Raw genomic sequence first — 8,128 nt, forward strand, 5'->3', positions numbered from 1 at the left:
GGCYTCCAGCACTTCAGAGACATGCACATCTCCCATGGATCCTATGCCATGTCAGTCACCTCCCAATTGTCTCAAATATGCTTGGATGTGTCAAATAAATTATGGTTTATGTTCAGGCAGATTTATGAAGTCCTAGATGTTTACCAGCTCTAACGGAGCTTAGACAGCTATCACACATGTGGGTGACCAAGTTTAAGTGCCTTAACCTTAAGCTGATTGCCACCCTGAGTAGAAGATGTGGGTGTCAGGGCTCTGAGTGCACTAGCAGGCCTTAATGACCCTGACCAGCACCACCTGGGGCCTCCACCCACCACCCCTGTCCATGGGCCCAGAAGCTCCATTTCAGCCCAGCCCTGGGCCTTCAGTCTCTACTTGAGCTTTGCTGTAGAAGTGCTGGTCTCCAGCCTGTTTCTGGTCCAAACTCCTGGGTGGACCTCAGACATACACTATAGGTAGCTTGCCTACCTGATGTCCCTCCTAAGATGGACCCTTCAGATATACACTGTAACTTGTCTCTAGTCCTGTCTTTGTCCCTGTCTTCTGAATTGACTCTGGACCCACACTTGGAGCCTTGTCTCCAACCTTGTCTCTTGCTCCATTTCACTCCGCTCCTGACTGGGCTCCCTGGATGGAYCCCGGACTTGGCTCACTGCTTGCTGTGTCTGAGGCTCTTAATGGACCTTGTTACCACCACCCACCTCTGCCACCCCTGCTCAGACCCTGTGGGATTGCAACCCATGGGAGAGGGCACAGCTTGTGTTGGGGTCACTCTCAGCTCCCTGTCCCTTAGGGAGCAGTTCTCCCTTGCTGCTCCCAGCCAGAGGGTTTTGATCCTAAAGCTGTGTTTGATTGGTGTAGTAGATGTTCTTCATCTCATAGACCTGTGGAGGATGCAGGTTCTGGGGAAATATTTATAAAGTGAAGTACAGGGTGGGATCACAGACACCAGTGATGATCTCTTCCTTCCATAACGTAACATAAAGAAAGCCCAGTTAGTGTGCAAATAAGCTTTACAATTGTTCTCTAGAGCCTGGATTTCTGAAAGGTCACACTGAAAACTTTCAAAACATCAGGCAGAAAATACTCAATATGCCTGAGACTGCAGAAAGCCAGAAACACCATATCTGAAGAAAGAAAATGTTTTAGCACCTATTGGGTCCGCATATCTTTACAGCCACTCAGTGCCAACATGTGCTATTCTGCTGTTCACAAGGTATGAGAGGAAAGAGACTTTTTCATAACACTATAGCACACCAGGGTTTGCTTAAGTGTTCCAGTGTGGGAAGGAGGGAAGGTTTTAGAAGACTACCTGGCAGGAGGAGACATGGAAAGTTAAGTTGTTATTAACATACAACGCAGCCATGGGGAGTCATCATCAGTTTTCTTTTCCTGACATTTGTGAGCTGAGTTTTCCAGTGTTGAGCAATCACTGCCCACTGGGAAAGAAAACAATAAACTTGCTTTGTTCTAGCATTTGTCAAATCATAAGTGAGACAATAACAGAGCATATATATGAAAAGTAAGGCACAGCAACCTCCACACATGGAAGGAGCCTGAGAGAGCACTAAAGAATAGCACCAGTGGATAACACAGTAATAGGGTTCCTGTCATCCTCAGTGAGGTAGAAGTTTTATAATACAGATGAGGCATAAAAGACATCTGAATAGGGACACTCTCATGGGCTAATAAAACCTTACATTTTGGCAACACACTTTGTCTCAGCTACTAAAAGAGTTCATGGAGTTGTCCCGAACAAGTGACATGTTTTGGTCTAATAGTTCTAGACCAATTCTGAATTGTTCTAATCAGGTAGGTGAGGCAGATTTTAGAAAAACAAAGAAATAGAGCCACAACAGTGGGGTAAAGGTGTATCTCATCTTCTTCCATAAAATACTTCCCTGAAATATTGGCTTCTTCTCTTTCTAGATGCTGCCAATGTGTCTGAGAGGCAAGCTAAATTTCAGAACACTATAGATTCTAATCAATCAGATTTATTCAGCTTTCATCCTCATCCTTGGCAATTATGTTATAGGTATAGTTATCCCGAGAAACCACAGTTCTGGAGAGAAGAAAATTTTAAGCATAATGCTGTGTACACACAAGCTGTTCTTTTTCTAACCTTGAAACCCCTTCCACCTGCTCTGCTGCAAATTGAGGAGACTGTTGAAAAGACAGAGAGTGTCTCTAAATTAGAGGATCTTTTTGCTAGCCCTAGCAGGGAAATAATTATCTCTCTCTCCTGTGTATTCTCCTGCAGGATTTGAAGCCCAGGAATGTCAGCCCACTGAAGCAAGTTCATGAGGCAAAAAGATGGGGCCTTGTACTGAAAAGATGAAAARAAAAAGAGGATATGTTTTATTTTATCAAAGATAGATAAATACACAGGAGACAAAAATATCTGTTATTTTGTCCCAGGAATGGAAGAACAAGATCTATTTTATGGGGGAGGAGGAGAAATAGTTGGTATAGAATGACACAGAACAAAAAAACCTGCAGCCTCCGAAGAAATAATCTAATGATAAGGTCTTTTAACCAGAGAAAAACATGCCCAAGGCAGACAGTGCTTCATTTCAGTCATTTAAAAAATGGACAACACAGAACAGGACCCAATTCTGTATAAGCAGAGAGATGGAGGAGGTTACTGAATAACAAAACTTTTCCTTCACTCTTATCTCTGACTCTAAGATATGACAGACAGACAGGAAAGAAGCTGCAGAACAATACACACTAAGTTTCATTGTCTTCAGAAGGATGCGTGTGGGATTGATTTTGTATTTGGCAACTGGAAACAGAAACTCTCTTATTCAAAGAGAGGAAATAAAGAGCATGGATGATTTCTTGATTGCAGCTGAACCAAAAGTCTCCCGATCTCAGTCAAAACAGACCTGTTTAAGGCACTGGAGTAACTGCTGCCACAACTGATAAAAGCCTGGTGACATACCCAGCCCATCTCTCTGCCAGTCTGGATTTCTTCCTTAGATATACTTACAGGACTCTGTTTCCTAGGTTAGTTATGGAGGCTGATAACATGATGGACTTTAAGACCTTGGGCTGTGTATCATTACTGACTAAAGAAAAAGAGAAGTTTTCTGTTGGCAGCTGCAGAAGGATGTTTGGATGGTTTGGATTGAGTTAGTGTTTCTGTCATTTAGAACTCAGCTGTCGTGGTTTCCATAATCCTCTATGGTAGTGGACTTTGTGATTGTTTAACTGCTCCTTGTTATGTCTGTTATGTCTCTGCCCATTGGGTGGCCTGACAGGAGGAGGAGATGAGAGAGATTGCTCCAGCCTTGCAAAAGGACCTGGAAGATACCCTGAGGGAGACACTGACAGTGTTTCCACAACAGTGGATAGCACACCAGTGTGCCACCGCACATTAGCTGCTGTCAACAAGGCAGCCAGGAAGAGGCAGCCTCAAGGAAAGGATATGTCAGACCTAACAGCCATTTCATCAACACAGCTCAGAGTAACTCTGACAGAGTCCACAAGAGAGGAAAACAAGAAAGTCCTTCTTAACAAGCACGAAGTTCTCCTCCCAGCTATATGCAGCACAGCATCCAGCCAGGATACACCTTTGCAGCCAAGATACACCTGCTTTGTGCATCCTCTTCACCCAGCCACCTCCCACTAGTCTTTGGACTGCCAGGTGACCAGCTGGCCCTTCAGAAGGGCAGGCAACCTTCCTCCTCTAATTATTCCTCTTATCACTGAGGGGTCTCCTTCCTACAGGCAGCCTCATTTCTCCAAATAGAGAAACAAGAAGTGGGTTTCTTTCTTTCTTTCTTTCTTTCTTTCTTTCTTTCTTTCTCCTTAAAATGAGAGCCAGAAATGCAAGAAGTTCATTACATTCTGCCTGGATGCTCAATTAATCCACATAGCCCATTTCCCAGTGCTTAAGTGCAGCTTTCACCTCTGGTTCATCAAGCTATAGAGGAGTTACATAAGTTCAGGTCTTGCTTAGCCAAAGGGTCTCTTAAGTACTTCCTCTCCCATGGCAGTGGGGATCCTCGCCATCAGCCCCTCTCAAATAAACAGGAAAATTTAATTATGACATAGATTTATTTTTTTTTTAATCTGCTGACTTTGAAACTCTGCCTGTTGTTTTCAGGATCCCACAGCTATGATAAAACTACCTTTTTTCAGTCCAGATCATTCTGCCCGTTTACTGCTTATCCAACTAAAGTGATATTTATTCTGCTTTAGAAATATTCATTTATATTTTACTCTCTTCACTACAGTGAAAACAACAGCCTAGTACAACACAACTATATCCTTAAAAACTGCTGTGGGGATAACAAACACTTCTGATGTCAAAATGTATATTTTAAGAAAAACATAAGTACATAATATCCCTTTTGTTTTTACTGAATTTAATGGCAAAAACCATACAAATTGCATTATATTCGAGTCCATCCAGAATTGCTCTGGTTGTTTATTACTTTTAGGGTGAAAAAAAATAAAGGTAATTATTTTTCTGATGGAGCTACTCTAATGCAACCAGAAAATTTGTAAGAATGCCCAGTAAGTTTTCCTATGTCCAAAGGATTCAGAGAGTGAAGCTGAGTTTCATATAAAACATATCAAAATCATCTTGGTAATCCTAACAAAACCTAGAAGTGAATCAAGTGCTTAGATGAGTGAAGATTGCATGTCAAGGGGCAGAGTGAATGACACTGACATATCCCCCACAACTCCTGATAATAAATACTTCAGTGTGAGGCACCGTCACAAGTGGTTGGGAAAGAGTGGGAGGTTATTCTGGGTGGTGTCCATCTCACCACCCAGTCAAGTAGTCCTGCTTTGTATAAGTGGTTATATGCTCAGTGGGCCAAAGATTGTCTCAGCACCTGTGTGATGAGGTGCTCACAAGAGGTATAAAGATGTAATTTCAAATCCTGCTTTACATCAGACAAAATAGAAGTTTGAAGATGATTGTTCCTTATTTCAGATGAGGATCCAAACCACTAGATATCTATTAGGAACATCTTTGAAAGACTTTCTCATTTTGACAAGAAATGTCAAGAAACCTTTCCTCAGTAGCGTTTTGTGGCTCAGAAAAACTTTGGTCAAACAGTGCCTGGCTAGGTCTGATAGCACTGGGTAAAACACCAGCCCTATTCTTTGATGTTATCTCAGACTCCTGCTATGCGTGAAGGTTGTCAGGCTGTATTAATATAGTTGCTCTCATATCTTCTCACTTATGATTTACTCCTCCGTTCAGTGGTTTGAACCACCTCTTTTCTTCAAATTCTTCTGGTGAAAGGATATTAAAATCTGGAATTCTTCTTTGGGGCTCTTTCCTTCACTTCATGTAACATTACACAAGTGCATGCTGCTGCTGCATCCTTCTCTCATGACTCTCTCTTAACACTGGCACCTGCTTAAGGGACACAGACCTTCTCATGGTGGCAACATCTCCCTGTTACCACATTCTGCCACTGCTATTCTCTTCCTCTGCTTTTCAGGGGTCCAATATAATCATAGCATGAACAGTCAACGGGCAGTCGTTGGAGTGAGAGTAAGAATTTCTGTGGGTGCTTTGGTCTTACCACACCACCAGCTTCTGAAGTCATGAATGAGGAGAGTAACAGTCATCACACAATCCTGGGGTGAGTTAGGACAAGCTTACTGGGAGTGCATCTCCTCACTAGACCTACTCTGCAGGAAGATCATTCTATATGAAAGAACAGGAGGTAAAAATAAAAGTTCTACCTTGGATTAAGATTTAATCCAGTAGTTCATTCCCTGAGTCTTCTCAGCTATTGTATATCCAGGAGCCAAGCTGGAACATGGATTCACAAGTCATAGGCATCCCCTAATGTCACAGTTAAAAATATGTGGAAAAAATTGACTCCACTAGTGTTCTTCTTGCTTTTTTGCAGAGAGGCAGAAAAAACTCTGCAATTGCATATCTTTGAAGTGTCCTTTTTTTTTTGATTACCTTTTTGTCTGGTCCTTTTGTTTGACCTGCATGGAAGTCCCATTCTACAGTGTCCAACTATCAGTTTCAGAGCACAGATTGTCAGTAATGGCATCAATCATTCAATGATGTCACTATCAAAGTTTTATAGCTTCAGGCATCTGGAGTTCATCATTACACTGATACCCCATGGCTATAAAAAAATAAATTGAAGAGAAGCTAACAAGGTGGAACAGATCTATTCTTTGGGTGAAAATAATGCTTCCCAGGAGAGTGCAGCAAAGCAAGATGCCTGCAAGCATTACTGTGCTGAGAAGACCAGAACTGGTGTTGGTGGAGCTGGCTTGCGAACGAAGGAGTTTGGAACGGCTAAGAGATTCAGCACTGCCATTCAACAGCCCTCGTTAGTACCACTCCCAAAGAGCCCGTACAGCAAGTGAGAGGTAGTAAAGGGAGGCCCAGCCTAATGGGTCAGTCAGTCTGCTATACTGCTTCCCTGAGATACAGTCAGAAATAAAATATAGACACCCACTGCACTCAGAAGAGTGAATTCTGCCTTSAAGGTATTAGCTGGGTTACAGGAATGGGTGACTATGCTGGGTCTGGGCCAAACACAGAACTGAAGAGAAGTAGCTGGACATCTGCCAGACTCTCTTTGCTGAGTCAAGAGAGTCTCAATGGGAAGAGAACCTGGCCTTGTATGTTCAGCCCATACAAAATACTGAGGTCTGCAAAAATAAAGAGTACATGCACAAGCATCTATGACTCTGGGGTATTGAAATAATGCAAGAYGAATAGCTGCAATTCAACAGTTAATAGCCCATCAAAGATAAAAAAAGAATTCTTCCCTGTGCTGCAGAAATTGTTAAAATTGAGCTGCTAGAAGCTGGCCACATTTTGTTAAAAAGAAATTCATTACTTGTCCCCTTCCCATTCTGATGTATACAATAAGGTAATTTAAATTAGCACAGGATAAATAAAGTTTTGAAGTACAAAGGTGAATATGAGTCAAGAACAGAATTATATGGAAAGTTTGCAAATGATGATGACAAGTGTCATCACATCTAAGTAACATCTACAGCTCTCTTCAGAAAATTACTAATGAAATTTAACTGCCTTCTTTCTTCAGTGGAATATGTATCAGTCAGATAGAAATACCTAAATGGTGTTATCCTCTACAGTTATAAAACATGAATACTTCCTTTGTGTTGCTTCTTTACTTTTTTGTTGTTATAATACTATTCTTTAATTTTATTCAGAGGTGTTGGAAGGCACTACCTGAACACACCCAAATAAATGATCATTTCAATATTTCCTGATGGTTTACTTTTCCTACATCTGTGATCGTGCTTCCCCAAACTGTTTCTGGAAGGTGCATCTGTTTCTTGATGCACAGTTCCCAAAACTGGTGTCAGGGCCCTGAGGGTGCTGCCTGCCCTCCTTGCCCCTGCCCACCCCAGGCCTCCCCTAACCCCCAGACCCCCATTTCAGCCCAGTCTGGGGCTGTCAGTCCCTGCCCCGTGACACTGCAGTGGTGCTGGCTCCAGCCCTGCCCCTGCCCTGCCCCTGCCTGGCCAAGGGCCCCCTGACCCCAACCCATGGGCGCCTGCCAGTTCCAGCCCTGTCCCATCCCCATCCCCATGGCAGTGGCCAATGTTGGGGCTGGGGCTGTCCCAGCTGCCCCCAGTGCCCTGCTCCCAAGGCCCCCCCCGACACCGGCCTCCAGAGCCCCTGGCCCACGCAACATCCTGACAAGTGGACAGCATCCAGTTATGGCTTTACCAGTATTGAGCAGATTATTTCACAAGCCTTAAAAGACTCCTTTCCTGCTTATACATCACAATGTTTGTTTTTTCTGCAGCAGCATGACATTGCTGGCTCAATTTCAATAACCCCCAGATCATTTCTTGCAGAACTGTTATTTAAGCAGCTGTTCCCCATCATGTGCTGGTGTAACTGATTACTGCATACAGTATCTTGTACTTGCCCCTAATGAACTCCATCTTTTCTTTTCTTTTTTTCCAGACCAGATCTCAAAGTAGTCAAAATCATTTTTTAAATCCAGTTGTGTCCTTCAGCTGCTGAAGATCCTTCTTGGCCAGGTGCTTAGAGAGAACATTGCCCATTTCATCATCCAGGCTTTTATCCCTAATAGATATTTCTAAGTGTAAATAATGTAATGCCATTGAAGTTAAAGAAAGTCACTGC

The sequence above is a fragment of the Apteryx rowi genome, unplaced genomic scaffold, assembly GCF_003343035.1.
Source record: "Apteryx rowi isolate R43461 unplaced genomic scaffold, aptRow1 scaffold_112, whole genome shotgun sequence".
Classification (NCBI taxonomy): Eukaryota; Metazoa; Chordata; class Aves; order Apterygiformes; family Apterygidae; genus Apteryx; species Apteryx rowi.